Source organism: Scyliorhinus canicula, chromosome 1 (assembly GCF_902713615.1).
Source record: "Scyliorhinus canicula chromosome 1, sScyCan1.1, whole genome shotgun sequence".
In the NCBI taxonomy this organism is placed as follows: Eukaryota; Metazoa; Chordata; class Chondrichthyes; order Carcharhiniformes; family Scyliorhinidae; genus Scyliorhinus; species Scyliorhinus canicula.
Window position 1 is genome coordinate 151,255,097 of NC_052146.1, and position 19,388 is coordinate 151,274,484.

The following is a 19,388-nucleotide window of genomic DNA, read 5'->3' on the forward strand; positions in this document are numbered from 1 at the left end:
TAGCACTGCCTGGCCAGGTCCCACTACCCCCCATCCCCCCCCCCCTCCCCCCCAGGGAACTGTACATGCCCCTGCCCCCCCGGCATGATCTCTTCACCTGGTTCACATTTCTCCAGACCTGTTGTAAACCAAAGTCAGTGAGGGAGACAAAATCCCAGTGTCGGTGGACAATACAGTGGGGAAGCCAGATAATGAGATGAAAACATAATTAAATTAGATTCCCGAACTTCCTCGGTGGAAACCTTGTTACCTCAACTTGGTCAAAGAGGTCAGCGTTAAGGAGCATCTGAAAGGAGAATTGGAGAGGTTTGCTGGGGTGGGCATTCCACAACTTTTAAGTTTCCTGCATAATTTTAATTTGCGTTTGTGGTAGTATGACTAGGGGTATTACGGTACCTGGAAGTGTGAGCTGCCATTGGTGCAGAGGGCTCGCTGCCCATTGGCCCAAGTATCGTGTGCTTCTAATCCCTATTGGCTAAGAGGAAGGTAGCTCCGCCTACGAGGCAGGGTATAAGAACCCGTGTTCCCCTGCAGCCAGGCCATTTCCTGTACGTCTGCTGCCAGGCTCACTTCTTGCTAATTAAAGCCTTTCATTTTGGACTTCACCTATGTTTTGTGTCCATTGATTGTGCAACAGCGTTGAAGCCATGCCCCCATTCCCGGCACCTGACACATGCCCAAGTAGAAAATGCCTGGAAAAGCTGGCAGAGCCCTCAGATTGGCTCAGACCTTTGCGGTAACGATATTGGAAGGGTGGCACAATTATTCTTTCCACAACTGAATTCCACCCCAATCTGCGATGGCAGAATGCTGCCTTGAACATCTAAAATCAAACTTTGTGTGAAACCTACCCACCATCAAAGCCACAAGAGATTTATTTTTGTACTGTAGTTGCTCGGTTCTTAGGTTCTGACAGCAGTGCTTGTGATTGCCTGGTTGACAAGACAGGCGACATGATTCCAGGCTTCTGGTACTTTAATCTCTTGAAGGTGCACAGAAGTAATCAGAAAATATGTGCGTATGTGTGAAGTTCATTCTGTCCCTGGATATCTCTCTCTTCCTGTAGAGGAATATCTATGTTTGTAGCATTCTGCCCACCATTCTGAAATACTGTAGGAACAACAACTTTGGTTTATATTTTAAGTACACAAAATATGTTGAAATATTGTGGAAGGATTACATGTGATTTCAATCCATAGACTAGAAGATGCCGTAGTAAAGGAAATTGATTTCTTGAAAGTATTAATGATAGTTTTCTGGAACAATTTGAGAAATGACAAGGGAGTAAACCTTATCAGATTAAATGATGAGTTGCAAAGCAGAATGAGTTAACGCCCTGATGGTAAAAGCAGCACACTCCCAGGAGCACACCGGAAATGTTTATCCCTGAAGACGTCAAGCATCCCACTGACTCATGGGAGATGCTAGCTTGTGACTGAACAAAATGGAGAGGGTTACATTCGGCAAAAGCACCCAACATTTTGAGGGACTTCATTTTGAGGGGCAGCACGGTAGCATTGTGGATAGCACAAATGCTTCACAGCCCCAGGGTCCCAGGTTCTATTCCGGCTTGGGTCACTGTCTGTGCGGAGTCTGCACGTCCTCCCCGTGTGTGCGTGGGTTTTCTCCGGGTGCTCCGGTTTCCTCCCACAGTCCAAAGATGTGCAGGTTAGGTGGATTGGCCATGATAAATTGCCTTTAGTGTCCAAAATTGCCCTTAGTGTTGGGTGGGGTTACTGGGTTATGGGGATACGGTGGAGTGTTGACCTTGGGTAGGGTGCTCTTTCCAAGAGCCGGTGCAGACTCGATGGGCCGAATGGCCTCCTTCTGCACTGTAAATTCTATGATAATCTATGATAATCAGGAATGTGTGGACGTGAAGTCGAGGCATCACAGAACGGGTTCAAACCTGCAAACTGCTTCTCTATCCGACATTCCGAGTAGCACCTGCCCTGTATTTGATAGAACCTACAAATCACGCACTGGACTTATCAGTGATCTCAGAACACATTGGACCCGAGTGGGCACAAGTCATCCTCAATCCCAAAGAACTTCCGAGTCAGGAGGTGAATCATTCATGGAACAGTTTTAGTTGGAGTTGGATAATCTAAGTTATAAAATTGAATTAGAAGTGTTTGGCTTGAGTAGTTTTGAGATCAGGAAGAATCATCCAGGATCATATTAAATGGCGGAGCAGGCTCTAAATTATTTACTCTTGTTCCTATTTCTTAAGGTCTCATGGAGAAGCTTCAATAGTCTTTCATTGTCCTGAAACTTATAATAGTCGCTCTTCTGTCAGCAAGTTGAATGAGATGGATGGAGCCCATAATATAACATATGATAAATGGCCAGTGGAAGAAACAGATGGTTCATCCATAGAATCATAGAATTTACAGTGCAGAAGGAGGGCATTTGGCCCCCAAGTTTGCACCGGCCCTTGGAAAGGGCATCCTAATTGAGCCCACACCTCCACCCCATCCCCATAACCCAGTAACCCCTCCTCACGTTTTTGAACACTAAAGGCAATTTAGCATGGCCAATCCACCTAACCTTCATATCTTTGGACAGTGGGAGGAAACCAGAGCACCTGGAGGAAACCCATGCAGACACAGGGAGAACATGTAGACTCCTCACAGACAGTGACCCAAGTCAGAGTCTTTAATCATTTCATAGTTTCCAAACCTGTGTTAGTGTCAGCCTCAATAACTGTAAAATCAAAAGCAAGCGCAGCAAATGGGAGAAATCTGAAATAAAAATAGAAAATGCTGGAAACACTCAGCTGGTCAATGGTGAAGAGAGAAACAAAGTTAGTAGCCAGGATTTTCTGGGCCCTTAGATGATAGGCTGAGAAGTAGAAAAGCTGCCAAACTGGCATGGGGAGAAGATGGGGTTGGGCTGGCCGACACCTTCCTGCTACCATGTCATTTTGTCAGCAGTTGGAAAAGTGACAGACAGGGGCCAGTTTGAACCATTTAATTGCCCACTTTCTCATCCCACCTCCACTGGCCCTGTGGACTCTGAGGAAAGGGACCACCTTTTTAGGCATGCCAAGTTCCACAAACTCCTCTGGCAGCAGTGGCCTTCCCTGGTCAACAGTGGTGACTGCCTGCCCTCAGTGACTCACCGCCTCCCTCCCACTACCCTTCCCCCACTTCACCTCCAACATGTCCCACTGCTCACCAGGGCTTACTTGACTAGTACTAGTACTTCCAGACCTCATTTACCTAACTTTGAGGGTGAAAATCCATTGATGCATCCTCATCCTCCATGTGCAGCACTTGCAGTGGCCACAACTCAGTGGCACAGTTGAGGCTGCTGAACTGATGGTCGTCCAATTAGACCAGGAGCCCTTGTAGCCAACCCACTGTCTTTAATAGGAATGGCAGCCCTGGCAACGACTGCTTAATTGACTGCCACTGGCAAACTGCTGCACTGGGCCCTGCCACCCTTCAAAGAAGAGTTAACCCTCCCTCCCACTTTCAGCTAGGACACTGGAGCATTCACTGTCAATGAAACAACCTGAAACATGCACAGCTGTTCAAGACAAACAATTTATATACAACTGCAAAATCAGGGAAAGGCAGGAGGGGAAGGGGTGGCGAGGGTGGGATGCTGAGGAGAGAACAAAAAGAAAGCCCTGCTATAAGGTGGAGGGCAACAGTGGTTGAATGTCTGAAAGGGAGATGGTGCAAAGTAAAATAATTGAACAGTTTAGGCCTCTACTCTCTGGAGTTTAGAAGAATGAGGGGAGGTCAAATTAATACAAGATGATAAATGGCATTGATAAAGTAGACATGGAGCGGATGTTTTCTCTTATGGGGCATTCTGGACTGAGAGGTCATAGTCTTAGGATAAGAGGTAGCAAATTTAAAATGGTGTTGAGGAGAAACTACGGGCTGGATTCTCCAGTTGCCGATGCCGAAATCGCGTTCGGCGACTGGCCGGAGAATCCGAGTTCCCGGCCAAATCGGGGGTGGCACCGCTTTTACGATGCTCTGTCCCCTCCAAAACGGCATACTTTGGGAGTACACTGCACCACGTATCGATGGCCCGAGGACGTTGTCTGAGGTCCTCCTCCAATGCTCCGCCCCTGACCGGCCGAGTTCCCGATGGCGTGGGTCGCGTGTAGTCTCACCCGTCGGGAACTCGACGTGGCGGCGGCGGACACAGTCCAGCGCCGCCACAGTCGGGGGAGGGACAATCGGTGGGCAGGGGGAACATTATTCAGGCCTGGGACACTGTGGGGGGGGGGGGGGGGGGGGGGGGGTGTCCGGGCGTGTGAACCAACCGAACGGGGGGACTATTTCATGGACCTGATCCACGAGCGGCTGCCGACATGTTGCACAGTGCGGCTGTTGCAGGCTGCCACCTTGCGCACGCGCGGCCACGGACTCGGCAATTCTCCAGGGTATATCGGCAGCTAGAGTCGGGTGCTCCACTTTGCTGTTCTGCTAGCCCCCAGCAAAACAGGGAATCGGTGGCTGTTTCGTGCCATTTTTTCTGGCGTAAAGTGCCACCGTTCCCACACCAACATGGGGACCTAGCCCCAGAATCAGAGAATCCAGCCCTATTTCTCCCAAAGGGTAATGAGTCTGTGGCATTTGCCACCCGAGAGTGCGGTGAATGCTGGGACAGTGAGTAAATTTAAGGAGGAATTAGACAGATTTTTAATTGCCAATGTGTTGGAGGGTTATGGAGAATGGGCAGGACAGTGAGGTTAAGGCCAGGGTGAGATCAGCCATGATCAAATGGTGGAGCAGACCTGATGGGCCGAATGGCCTAATTCTGATCCTATATCTTATGAATTTGAGGGTGGCACGGTGGCACAGTGGCACAATGGCAAGCATTGTTGCCTCATAATGCCAGGGACCTGGGTTCAATTCCAGCCTTTGGTAACTGTGTGGAGTTTACACCTTCTCCCCGTGTGTCGGCTTGGGTTTCCTCCGGGTGCTCCGGTTTCCTCCCACAGGCCAAAGATGTGCGGGGTCGGTGGATTGACCATGCTAAATGGCTCTTTCGTGTCCAAAAAAGATGTGTAGATTAAGGGGTTATTAGGATAGGGCAGGGAAGGGAGCCTGGGTAGAATACCCTTTCAGAGGGTCGGTGCAGACTCGATGGGTCGAATGGCCTCCTTCAGCACTGTAGGGATTCTGAAAAAATAGGACCAGGAGAGATACAAAATGTGGTCTGTTCTATTCTGCTGTGACCAGTTACACCTTCACACCAGCTGTTTTGTTGTTCAGTGGTTTCCAGAAATTTCTGTTTCTAGGCCTAAATAACTAGTTCAGTTATCAGAACGATATAAATTTCAAAGGCAAAATATTGCTGGAAATCAGAAATATTAGCAGAAAATGCTGGATGAGCGAGGCAGCTCCAGTGGAGAGAGAGGCACAGCGTTAATGTTTCGGGTCAAATGATATTTCACCAGAACTGGAAAAAATTAGACATGTAAGTTTTGGATGTGCAATTGAATCTTTGTTTCTCATGCAAATATGTCTCTCTCTCAGGCCCAGCTCAGAGTGCCCCTTAGGCACTTTCAATATTTAACTAACACTTCTCGGTCATATGTGAATGTTACCCAGCTACCTGGAACAATGAAGCTGGAAGCAATCTAAGAGAAACAAAGAAATATCCAGCTCTGAATAGGAGCAAGATAAATCCACTGGGGCGGCAAGGAATTGGATAACGCCCAAAAACAGAGATATCGATCTCCATCTAGCCCATGACCATTTCATGCTGGCTGATAATTTTACATGACAGTTATTTAAAAAAACATTTAAAAATAACTTAGTAAGTAGACACACCTCAAAAGCGGGTCCAAGTTTCTGCAAGATGGTGACATTTAAAGCTACCCTGTATCTCTTAAAGAGGATATGAAGTCTGGCTGCTGCACATGCTGGAAGTGACTGGGGAGGACTAGCTGAGCACAAAGAAAGGCTCAAAAGGGCTGAAAGGGTGCTGTAAAGTTGTTTGATGCACCAATGAATGCCTGGGATTGGTGGTGTAATGGTGGGCGGCATGGCAGCACAGTGGTTAGCACAGTTGCTTCATAACGCCAGGGACCCGGATTCGATTCCTGGCTTGGGTGATTGTCCATGCGAAGTCTGCACATTCTCCCCGTATCTGCGTGGGTTTTCTCCGGTTCTCCAGTTTCCTCCCACAAGTCCCGAAAGACATGCTTGTTAGGTGAATTGGACATTCTGAATTCGTCCTTTGTGTACCCTGAACAGGTGCCAGAGTGTGGCGGCCAGAGGATTTTCACAGTAACGTCTTTGCAGTGTGATGGAACCATCAATTCACCAGACACGTGTTTCCGATATGAATCTAGGCTTTAATCGACTTACTTCAGAGCCAGCCTGTTACCCGTTGATGAACTCTTAGTGCACTCAGGCTGACTCGGGACAAGGGTATTTATACAGCTGCACTAGGGGGAGGAGTCGTGGGCGGATCCAAGGGAGGAGCCCAGTACAAGTTCCTGAGTACTCCCAGAGCTACTCCCCCTAGTGGTAGGATAGTGCTATTGTGCTTACAAAGACAGTGTGAATTATCATATATATATATATATTACATTCACCACACAGTGTTAATGTAAGCCTACTTGTGACACTAATCAAGATTATTATTATTACATCATTATTATTACTATTATCACTGGATTAGTAATCCAGATACTCAGGTTAATGTTCTGGGGACCCAGATTTGAATCCCACTGTGGCAGATGGTGAAATTTGAGTTCAATAAAAATCTGAAGTTAAAAGTCAAAGATGACCATGAAACTCTTGTCGATAGTCATTAAAAAAACGTTTGGTTCACAAATACTTGAAATGGGAAGGAAATCGGCCATCCTCACCTGGTCTGTGACATTCTTAATTGCCCTCTTAAATGGCGAACTAAAACTGCTAAAAATTGAAAACCTAGGCACTGGAAACTCTGCCCTGTCTATCCTGCAAAGTTCTCCTTGAACCGGGAGGTAGTGTGGGCTCACAATTAAACAACTCACTGGAGGAGGAGGCTCCGCAAATACCCAATCTTCAATTATTATTATTCAGCACATCACAGTTGCATTTGCAACAATCTTCAGCCAGAAATGCTGAGTGAATGATTCATCTAAACCTCCTCCTGAGGTCCCCAGCATCACAGATGTCAATCTTCAGAAAATTTGATTCACTCCACGTCATGTCAAGAAACAGCTGAAGGCACTTGATATTGCAAAGGCTATGGGCCCTGACAATATTCTCCAGAACTTGATGTGCCTCTCGGCAAACTGGTCCAGTATAAGTAAAACACAGGCATCTACCTGCGAATGTGAAAAATTGCCCAGATCTATTCTGTACTCAAAAAGCAGGACAAACCAAAGTGACTAATTAACACCTCCCAGTCTACTCTTGATCATCAGTAAAGTGATAGGAGTCCTCAACAGTGCTGTCAAGTAGCACTGCCTAAGCACTAATCTGCTCATTGGCACTCAGTTTTGGTTCTGCCAGGGTCACCCAGCTCCTGTCCTCATGACAGCCTTGGTTCAAATATGGACAAAAGAGCTGAACTCCAGAGATGACCTGAGAGTGACTGCCCTTGACATCAGATGCATTTGACCAAGTGTGGCATCAAGAGCCACAGCACAACTGGAGTTAATGGGCATCAGGGGAAAACGCACCACTATATAAAAGCAAATTAATGCTGGAATCTGAAACCAAAAAAACAAAATGCTGGAAAACCTCAGCAGGCCTGACAGCATCTGTAGGGAGAGAAAAGAGCTAACGTTAGCTTTGACAAACGGTCATCTGGACTCAAAACATTAGCTCTTTTCTCTCCCTACAGATGCTGCCAGACCTGATGAGATTTTCCAGCATTTTCTCTTTTGAAAACTCACCACTTCTTGAAGTCATACCTGGCACAAAGGAGAATGGTTGTGGTTGTTGGAGGTCAATCATCTCAGTTCCAGTCTATCGCTGCAGGAGCTCCGTCAGAAAATGTTGTAGACCGAACTATCTTCAGCTGCTTCATCAATGACCTTCCTTCCATCATACGATCAAAAGAGGGGATGTTCGCTGATGACCACAAAATATTCAGCACCATTTGCAACTTATCAGGTACTGAAGCAGTCAGGCCTGGACAATATTCAGGCTTGTGCTGACAAGTGGAAAGTAACATTCATGCCACACAGGCACCAAGCAATGATCACCTCCTATAAGAGGGAATCTATCTATCGTTCCTTGACATTCAAACGCTGAATCTCCCACGGTCAATATCCTGGGGGTTACTGTTGACCAGAAACTGAACTGGGCTAGCGATAGAAATTCTGTAACTACTAGAGCAGTTCGGAGGCTAGGAATCCTGCAGCAAATAACTCACCTCCTGACTCCTAAAGCTTGACCACCATCCCGAAGTCAGGAGCGTGATTGAATATGCTCCAGTTGCTTGGATGGATACAGCTCCAACCACCATCCAAGACAAAGCAGCCTGCTTCATTGGCACCCCATCCACAAATATTGACTCCCTCCATCACTGATGAACAATGGCAGCAGTGTGTACCATCTACAGGAACTCAGCAAGCCTACCTCGTCAGAACTTTCCAAACCACGGCCACTAACATCTAGAAGGACGTGGCCAACAGACTCATAGGAACATGCTATCTGGACATTCCCTTCCAAGGCACTCACTATCCTGACTTGGAAATATATCACCGTTCCTTCACTGTTGTTAGCTCAAAATGCTGGAACCCTCACCTTAATAGCCCTGTGGGTTTACCTACATCACATGAACAGCAGTGGTTCAAGTATGCAGCTCACCACCTTCTCAAGGGAAATTAAGGATGGGAAATAAATGCTGATCTAGTGAATGCTACCTGCATCCCATGAGTGATCCTCCAGACTGAAACTGAGAAATCAATGGGAGCAGATAGCCGTCACAGTAGGTGCAAGCAGTTAGCCGAGCCGACCCGGAGGTAGTGTAGAAAGGAGTTCAATGATCTCACATGAGTAATAAAGGTCAGTGAATGTATCTTCAAATGCCATATCCTTACAACTGGATCACAAACCTCACATGCTGCTCCATTCAACATCTCACTGTCTGCTGGCTCAGCAACAGTCTGTACCGATTTTTCCCCATAATTCACAAGCATGGCCTCACCTCATCCTTATACATTTAAGACTGGTGATCAGATAATTATCAAAAGGAATGTCTGATTCAGACAGCTAAAACAATAAAGGTACAACATTGCAGGAGAAAATAGTATGCACAAGCAAAATGTGCCTCAATAATTGGAGAAATAGAAAAAGTGAGCATGCAGAGAGGGACAATAAAGCAGGAGAAAGAGTCTTTGGAACTACAGGTCAGGTCAAACAGAATCAGGGAGGTGAGGAAGGGTGAAGTTCTAATGAGATTACCGGGTAGAAATAATGAGCTCCAATGAGCTCCGTTAGCCGAGCAACTGGGAGCTGAAACCTGATGTTTGTTCCTCCTATCAAAGCAAGAACAGAGGTTATCGCAGAATGAAAGACAGAAAATGGCATGCATCATTCCGCTTAATAGCCTTACGGTTGTGTATAATCTAGTTGGTACTATAAATCATTGTAATGTGTTGACCTCTGCTCTGTGACAATAAAAGGGAATTGCTACAACCTTTGGTTGTCATGTCCAAAACACTTGCATACAATCAATCTTCCACCTTCCCTCACTTAGAACAGAATTTACATAGAACATTGAATTTACAGTGCAGAAGGAGGCCGTTCGGCCCATCGAGTCTGCATTGGCTCGTTGAAAGGGTACCCTACTTAAGCCCACGCCTCCACCCTAGCCCCATAACCCAGTAACCCCACCTAATCTTTTGGACACTAAGGGGCAATTAGCACAGCCAATCCACCTAACATGCACATCTTTGGACTGTGGGAGGAAACCAGAGCACCCAGAGGAAACCCACGCACACACAGGGAGACCGTGCAGACTCCGCATAGACAGTGACCCAAGCCAGGTATCAAACCTGGGATCCTGGAGCTGTCAAGCAACTGTGCTCACCAGTGTGCTATCATGCTGCCCATTCTAATCTTCAATTCTAACCTTGTGACTTTCTCATTTCAGGCAACCTAAGAACTCCCACCAGCCAGGCAGTAGCATAGGAGCCTGAAACCCATGAGAAGCAGGAGACGGATGATGCTATAATACTTGATCTCATACTATAACCATCAGCACAGCTACTGATACTGTGGATCCTTTAAAGGGTAACAGAGATGGGATCTGAATGTAGTAATTCACCAGGTATGACTAGCCTACAGCAGGGTTTTTCAAACTGCAGGTTGCGATCTGCGGGTGGGTCGTGGATGGGTGTCAGGGAGGTCACAGAGCGATCGGTCTTGGTGTTCTCGAAAGTGGGAGAAGCGCCCAATGCCGGATGCGACCGACTTTTAAGTTGAGAATGCCGGCCGCGACCAACTTTTAAATGTAAATGATGCATTATTCCCGACAGAAGTAGCAGCAGAGAGCAGGTCACGTGCCAAACATGTACACTGACATCGCGTACCTTTACGTCTGTGCTTTTGGTGCAAAATCACGGATAAGTGATTCCTCCATTTTCTAGCTATGAGAAAGCAAGGCAACAAAACTGTGCAGAACTGAAGATGGGTCATTTTGTAATAAGGAAGAGATGGCCAGAGATACAAACAGGCTAGGGTCTCACAACTGAATCTGCTGGAGGGTGCTGCACAGAAGAGTCTATGAGAGTACAAAGCAGTGCGAGTGTGAGCTGCGCAGGAGAGTCCTTGGCAGGACAAAGCAGTGCCAATGTGAGTTGTGTACAGAGCTCCAGGGCCCCTGGTGAACAGCCTACCAAGAAGAAATTAAAATTGGGAACAAAGCAATATAAAGATGATTTCTTGAGGTATGACTTTGTTAATTGTGCTAATGCAAATCAGGATGCAAAGCCCACGTGTGTTATATGCAGAGAAGTACAAGAAAATGAAAGTTTAAAACTCTCAAAACTTCAAAGGCTTTTGCAGACTAAGCATGGTGATTTTCAGGACAAATCTCTTGATTTTTTTTCAAAGAGTGCAGCGAGAATTTAAATCATCAGCTGAAGTCCTTAGCAGAAATGTTACATTGAATGACAAAGCACAATTAGTCTTTTATATGGTAGCTTATCGTATAGCGAAAGAGAATGTAGCAGAGTGATTAATTCTCCCTGCAGCATTAGACATGTTTTGTACATGTCTACATACTTTGGCAGCACGGTAGCACAGTGGATAGCATTGTGGCTTCACAGCGTCAGAGTCCCAGGTTCAATTCCCTGCTGGGTCACTGTCTGTGTGGAGTCTGCACGTTGTCCCCGTGTCTGCGTGGTTTTCCTCCCACAGTCCAAAGACGTGCAGGTTACGTGGTTTGGCCATGCTAAATTGCCCTTAGTATCCAAAACGTTTAGAAGGGGTTATTGGGTTATGGGGATAGGATGGAAGTGAGGGTTTAAGTGGGTCGGTGCAGACTCGATGGGCCAAATGGCCTCCTTCTGCACTATATGTTCTATGTCTACATGTGATAACCCAGTAGCTTGCCAAATTTGTGATATTGCTGAGAATTTAGAAACCAAACTTGTTTCTCATTTAAAGTCAGCGCAGGAGTTCTGAATACAACTGGATGAAAGTACAGGGGCGGGATTCTCCGACCCCCCGCTGGGTCGGAGAATCACCGGGGGGTGGCATGAATCCCGCCCCGCCGTTCCGACACCGGCTGCTGTATTCTCCGGTGCCTGTTTGTGGGTGGGGGCGGGGTTTTTGCCGTGCCGGTCGGGGGCCGTTGGCAGCGCCCCCCCCTCTCCCCCGGAAATTCTCCGGGCCATGATGGGCTGAGCGGCCGTCCATTTTCAGCCAGTCCCGCCAGCGTGAAATGGACATGGTCTATCACGGCGGAACCTGGCTTGTCGGCCGTCTAGCGGGGCACTCGGGGGGCGCGGGCGGATCCGGCCCTGGGGGGGCAGCCCATGGTGACCTGGCCTGCGACTGGGGCCCCTGATCTGCGGGTGGGCCTGTGCCGAGGGGGCACTCTTTCCCTCCATGCTGGCCTCTGGAGGGCTCTGCCATGGCTGGCGTGGAGAACCCCACAGCGCATGTGCAGTAAACACGATGGCAGTTCTGCACATGTGCCAGAATATGCCACCAGTTCTGCGCGTGTGCTGGACCACGGCAGCTCTTCGGCGTTGGTTGGAGCGGCACCAACCCTTCCGACCTAGCAACTTCCGGGTGGCCCAACGCCTGAGTGGTTCGCGCCATTCTTGGCGCCGGTGTCGTGCCATCACACCAAGTGTGGGAGAATCCCGCCCCAGATGTTTTAGATTGTGTTATCATGCTAGTTTGCATTAGGTATGTTTGGCACACTGAGTTTCTCGAGGATTGCTATGCTGCCTGATATTATCAACCAGCACGACTGGCTCAGTGGTTTCTGAAGCATTGAATAGTTTTGTAGTTGGAAAATGCGGGCTTGACTGGATTCATTGTAGAGGAATCACAAGTGATGGGTCAGTCAACATTACTGGGAAAAATAGAGGATTATGACCAGGATTAAGGAGGCAGCTGGTCAAGACATTGTTTGGAATCATTGTCTTATTCACCGTGAGGAATTGGCATAGAAAGGAATTCCATCCAACCTTGATGTGGCGTTGAAAAGAATTGTGAAAATTGTGAATTTCATCAAACACAGCACACTCAATACCAGGCTTTTTTGTGCTGATATGGGGGCTGAGCACACATTTATTGTTCCACACAGAGGTACATTCGCTGTCAAGGGGTCAGGTCCTTGTCAGAGTTTACGAACTGAAGTATGAAATCCATGCTTTCCTCCTTGAGAAATCATCCCCTCTGTCTGATTCATTTGGGGATGAAACTTGGATGCTAACTATGTACCTTGAAGACATCTTTTCAATTCCAAATGAACTGATCCTCAAATTGCAAGGGAAGGATGATGATTGCTTTCAGCACTGTGAAGAAATAGATGCATTCCAAAAGTAATTGAAAGTTTAGCAACTGTGAGTACAAAACCAAAAATACCACATGTTCCCCATACTGCTGCGACACATCGAAGAAAACAGTGTTAATAAGAGAACTGCCAGTAGACTGACAAGCCTTTTCAGTCACATCTGGCTGCGCTGATCAACAGTTTGTGTTGCCAATTTCCAGAGAATTTTCAGATTTTGTGAGAGAAGCGGTGGGTGAAAACTCCTTTTGAGTTTGAGACCCCAGTGTCAATTATTAACTTACAGCTGCCTCCAAATGAAGAGGCTCAACTTCTGTGCTTCACCTGTGATGGCACATTAAAAATTGGCCACAAGACGATGAGGCTGACAGCATTCTGGAGTAGCGTCTCCAAGGAGTATCCAGTACTGAGTAAAACAAGCATTTTGTTGCTATTGCCCTTCACAATGACCGACGTGTGCACGGTTGGATTTTCTGTCCTGACAAAGATGAGGACAGCACAAAGGAATCGGCTGAACTCTGCAAGTGATATACATATTGCTCTCGCCTCTGGTGAACCTGATTGGGGTGAGATTGTGAGGACCAAGCTTGCTCACCTGTCTCTATGAAGGTGAGCCAAAATGGTCTGTTGTGAAGGTTGGCCGGCATGGATTGAGCAGATCGGTTGGCTAGGTCCTGAAGGTTGGCCAGTTGGTATAAAAGTTCCTGGGAAAGAAAGTTTGAAAACTACTGGCCTTAGGGCGGCATGTGGCACAATGGTTAATGCTGGGAGTACGGCACTGAGGACCCAGGTTCGAATCCTGGCCCTGGGTCACTGTCTGTGTAGAGTTTGCACATTCTCCCCATATCTGCGTGGGTTTCACCCCCACAGCCCAAAGATTTGCAGGCTTGGTGGATTGACCACGCTAAATTGCTTTTCAATTGGAAAAAAATAAATAATCGGGTACTCTAAATTTATTTTAAAAAAGGAAAAACACTGGCATACACTCAGGTTAGGAGCAAAGGGTTGCACAGATGCCAACTCACTGGATGGTGAATTCACACATGAGTTCTGCTGCAGAGAACACAAATGAGACTTTGATGGGATGGTGTATAGAAAAAGGGTTGATGGAGCCTGCAGAATGAAATGCTTGGTGTAATTGCAGACAGTCAACGTCAAGAGGTCTAGTGAAGACTGTCACTGACTTAGAACATAAGAACATAAGAACATAAGAACTAGGAGCAGGAGTAGGCCATCTGGCCCCTTGAGCCTGCTCCGCCATTCAATGAGATCATGGCTGATCTTTTGTGGACTCAGCTCCACTTTCCGGCCCGAACACCATAACCCTTAATCCCTTTATTCTTCAAAAAACTATCCATCTTTACCTTAAAAACATGTAATGAGGGAGCCTCAACTGCTTCACTGGGCAAGGAATTCCATAGATTCACAACCCTTTGGGTGAAGAAGTTCCTCCTAAACTCAGTCCTAAATCTACTTCCCCTTATTTTGAGGCTATGTCCCCTAGTTCTGCTTTCACCCGCCAGTGGAAACAACCTGCCCGCATCTATCCTATCTATTCCCTTCATAATTTTAAATGTTTCTATAAGATGCCCCCTCATCCTTCTAAATTCCAACGAGTACAGTCCAAGTCTACTCAACCTCTCCTCATAATCCAACCCCTTCAGCTCTGGGATTAACCTAGTAAATCTCCTCTGCACACCCTCCAGTGCCAGTATGTCCTTTCTCAAGTAAGGAGACCAAAACTGAACACAATACTCCAGGTGCGGCCTCACTAACACCTTATACAATTGCAACATAACCTCCCTAGTCTTAAACTCCATTCCTGTAGCAATGAAGGACAAAATTCCATTTGCCTTCTTAATCACCTGTTGCACCTGTAAAACAACCTTCTGTGACTCATGCACTAGCACACCCAAGTCTCTCTGCACGGCGGCATGCTTTAATATTTTATCGTTTAAATAATAATCCGTTTGCAGTTATTCCTACCAAAATGGATAACCTCACATTTGATACAGGATTTTAGGTAAATCTTGGAGCCCAACCTTTCCTGTATGAAAGCCCATGAGTGCATTTGCAGACCCAACCATAAAACAGTTTCTGATTGCTGTACCTCCTCATCTACTGCAGCACAAGGTGTATTCACCCAATATTTAAGTGTTTCTGCCCATTGTGCCTGCATCAGCTCTCCAATTGAGCATTTCACCTGGTACCATTCTCCTGCCTTAACCTCATAATCATACAGACTGTTCGCTTGGGGACCGCATAACTAGCCCAAGTCTTCTAAAGCCAGAGCTGATGGACATCTTCCACCAAGGCCATCCCCCAGTGAACGCCAACAGCCTTTCACCAGCCATGCTGCAGTCACTGGGGTACAGCATAGCTTTGGTGTGCATCCTCATCACAGTTCACCCTCCCATCCAACTTGGTATCATCTGCAAACTTTGAGATGTTACATTTTGTTCCCTCATCCAGATCATTAATATATATTGTGAATAGTTGGGGTCCCAGCACCGATCCCTGTGGCGCCCCACTAGTTACTGCCTGTTAATTTGAAAAGGACCCATTAATTCTTACTCTTTGCTTCCTCTCTGCCAATCGTTTTATATCCACCTCAATACACATCCCTCAATCCCATGCACTTTAATCTTGCACTATGATCTTTAATGCGGGGCTTTGTCAAACGCCTTTTCGAAGTCCAAATATATCACATTGACTGGCTCCCCCTTATCAACTGTACTGGTTACATCTTCAAAGGATTCCAAAAGATTTGTCAAGCATTATTTCCCCTTCATAAATCCATGCTGACTCTGACTGATCCTGCCACTGCTTTTTAAATGCTCTGCTATAAAGTCCTTGGAAAACGGATTCAAGAATTTTCCCCACTACCGATTTTAGGCTTACTGGTCTATAATTCCCTGTTTTCTCTCTACCTCCCATTTTGAATATTTGAGTGACATGGCCTACCCTCCAATCTGCATGGACTTTTCCAGAGTCTATAGAATCCTGAAAGATGACCACCAATGCGTCCACTATTTCCGGAGGCACCTCCTTAAGCACTCTGGGATGCAGATTATCAGGCCCTGGGGATTTATCCACCCTCAATCCCATCAATTTTCCGAGCACCATTTCTCCACTAATATTGATCTCCCCAAGTTCTTTCCTCTCACTAAACCTCTCATTCGCCAACATATCTGGTATCTGATTTGTATCGTCTTTTGTGAAGACAGAACCAAAGTATGTATTCAATTGCTCAGCCATTTCTTTGACCAAGGCTTCTGGACTGCTTCTCTCAAACATGCAAACTCTGCTGTTTTCCTTTCTCATAGTGTTGAATGGGCTCTGCCTGATATTCTCTCAGAGTCTGACTACTGATGGATTTCCTTTTCCCTCAAGTGCAAATTCCTTCCAGTATTCCTTCTCTTCCAGCAAAGGAACTCCAAATTAAAGTGCTCTCTTACTGATTACAGCTTATTAGACTGACTGAAATATACAATTCCCAGCCATAGCTATTTTAGAAATGTAGGATGTTATTAGTGGTTTCATCCCTAAAAAAAAGTAAAAAGATTTGAGCCTGGTAACCGTGGCAGATGGAAACTCAAATTTGGGTCTGGACTCTCTGGCTGGTCCTTCGCCGATATTTCTTAGTGGCCCGCTGTTCACTGGCAGCAAAGTTCTCTGCTGTAGACACTTTCATAGGGTTTCCCATTGAAGCCACACCATAGCTCCGGGAAACCCATGGGCGTGCTGTCGGCGGGAACAGAGAATCCCAATGACTGGAGAATTCCGGCCATGGTCTCAAATAGTGGGTAGGCATCCATTAGGGTACTTACACCTTGACAAGTGCCATTGGGTCAGTGGGTGGACTCCCACCCTGAAATAGAAGTGATGGGCTTAGACTCCAGGCAATTCCACCAATCAGAGATGCGGGAGACATCTCTTAATACTGAGTTGGCATCCGGCAATGGTGATAGGTGCATGTCCCTTATGTCAACCAACATCCCCACCCAACATCACCCATGACCCCAACACCAAACACACAATTAATTGGAAAAAATGAATTGGGTACTCTAAATTTATTTTTAAAAAAAGAAAAAGAACAAGTGGAGGATGAGGCGGATATTTTTAGTTCAGGAAAATTGGCGGAGTTACAACAAAAAGATATAGAAATAAAACGGACGTATCAGAAAGCATACACGGAAGAGGAATCTGAGTGTATACCAGAGTGTTATTACCGTAAAAGTGATGCCTTGATGAGAAAATGGAGACCTTTACATATGCAGGCGGATGAAAAGTGGGCAGAAGTTCATCAAGTAGTATTGCCGGTAGGGTATAGAAAGAAGGTGTTGCGAGTTGCACATGAGGTACCAGTGGGAGGTCATTTGCGAATAAAGAAAACTCAAGCTAAAATCCAGAAACATTTTTATTGGCCTGGACTACATAAAGATGTTGTTAAATTCTGTTCATCATGTCACACATTTCAAGTGATTGGGAAACCTCAAGCAGTGATAAAACCAGCGCCCTTAATACCCATTCCAGCATTTGAGGAACCTTTTACAAGGCTCCGAATTGATTGCGTAGGACCGCTTCCTGAAATGAAAAGTGGGAATCAATATCTTTTGCCTATAATGGATGTGTCTACCAGGTTTCCAGAGGCCATTCCAGTACGTAATATTACAGCTAAAAAGATTGTGGAGGAGTGACTTAAATTCTTTACTAGATATGGACTACCCACAGAAATACCATCGGATCAAGGATCAAATTTTACCGCAAGGTTATTCAAAGAAGTTATGGATAGCTTAGGAATAAATCAATTTAAATCAACTGCGTACCATCCAGAATCACAGGGAGCATTAGAAAGGTGGCATCGGACATTAAAGACAATGTTGTGTGCTTATTTTCACGATTATCTAGAGGATTGGGATAAAGGAATTCCATTTGTACTGTTTGCAATTAGGGATGTACCTAATGAGTCAACAAAATTTTGTCTTTTGAACTAAGGTTTTGGTCATGAGGTAAGAGGATCACTTAAATTGATTCAGGAAAAATTGGTGAGTGAGAAATCGGAAATTACATTATTGGATTACGTGTCAAATTTTAGGAAACTATAAAATAGAGCAGGTGAATTGGCTAGACAACATTTAAAGGTTGCACAAAATGTCATGAAATGTGTCACGGACAAGAAATCCAAAGTTTGTAATTTTGCCTGTGGAGATAAAGTTTAATATTGTTACCAGTGGTAGGTGAACCTTTAAAAGCAAGGTTTTGTGGACCTTATCAGATTGAAAGGAAATTAAGTGAGGTGAATTCTGTGGTTAAAAACACCAGATAGAAGGAAATTAAGTGAGGTTTTGTGGACCGTATCAGATTGAAAGGAAATTAAGTGAGGTGAATTCTGTGGTTAAAAACACCAGATAGAAGGAAGTCTCACCAAGTGTGTCATGTGAATATGCTCAAAAGGTACTTTGAAAGGGAAGGAGAGAAAAAGTAGGAGGCTTTAATGATTCTAACTCAAAGTGATGAACCAAATCCAGATGACTGTGAATTTCACATACCTCAAATTTAATTGGAAAACGAGGATGTTCTTAAAAATTGGGGTAAATTGTTGAGTTACCTTCCAGAGGAAAAACGCACTGACCTGAAACAGTTATTGATATCACATGCGCAAGTTTGTAGAGATAAATTGGGAAGTACTAAAATGGCTGTACATGATGTAGATGAGGGAAATGCTGTTCCAATTAAACAACATCCATATAGGCTTAACCCTTTAAAATTGGCACAGGTTAACAAAGAGATTAAGAGTAAGCTTAAAAATGGCATAATTGAAGTGTGTTGCAGCCAATGGAGCTCGCCCATAGTGATGGTACCAAAGCCAGACAGTACCCAATGGTTATGTGTGCACTATAGAAAGGTTAATGCAGTTACAAGAACGGACTCTTATCCTATCCCACGTTTGGAGGATTGCATTGAGAAAGTGAGACAATCACCTATTATTTCCACACTGGATTTACTTAAAGGTTACTGGCAGGTACCTTTATCCGAATGGGCAAAGGAGATTTCAGCTTTTGTGACTCCAGATGGTAGATACCAATTCAAAGTTATGCCATTTGGCATGAAAAACGCCTCAGCCACATTTCAACGGTTAACTAACAAATTTGTTTCAGGATTACCCAATTGTACATTATACATCAACGAACTGGTAATTTTCCGCCAGACATGGAAAGAACATTTAAAACATCTGATGGAGTTATTCGATCGACTTCAGGAGGTGGGTTTGGTGATAAACCTAGCCAAAAGTGAATTTGAAAAAAACAAAAGTCACTTTCCTTGGCTATACAATCGGACAGGGTTGAATGGTCACATGGGATGTGAAACGGACAGTTATTGAGGAGTTTCCGATATCCTCAAGACAAAGGGAAATAATGTGATTTCTTGAC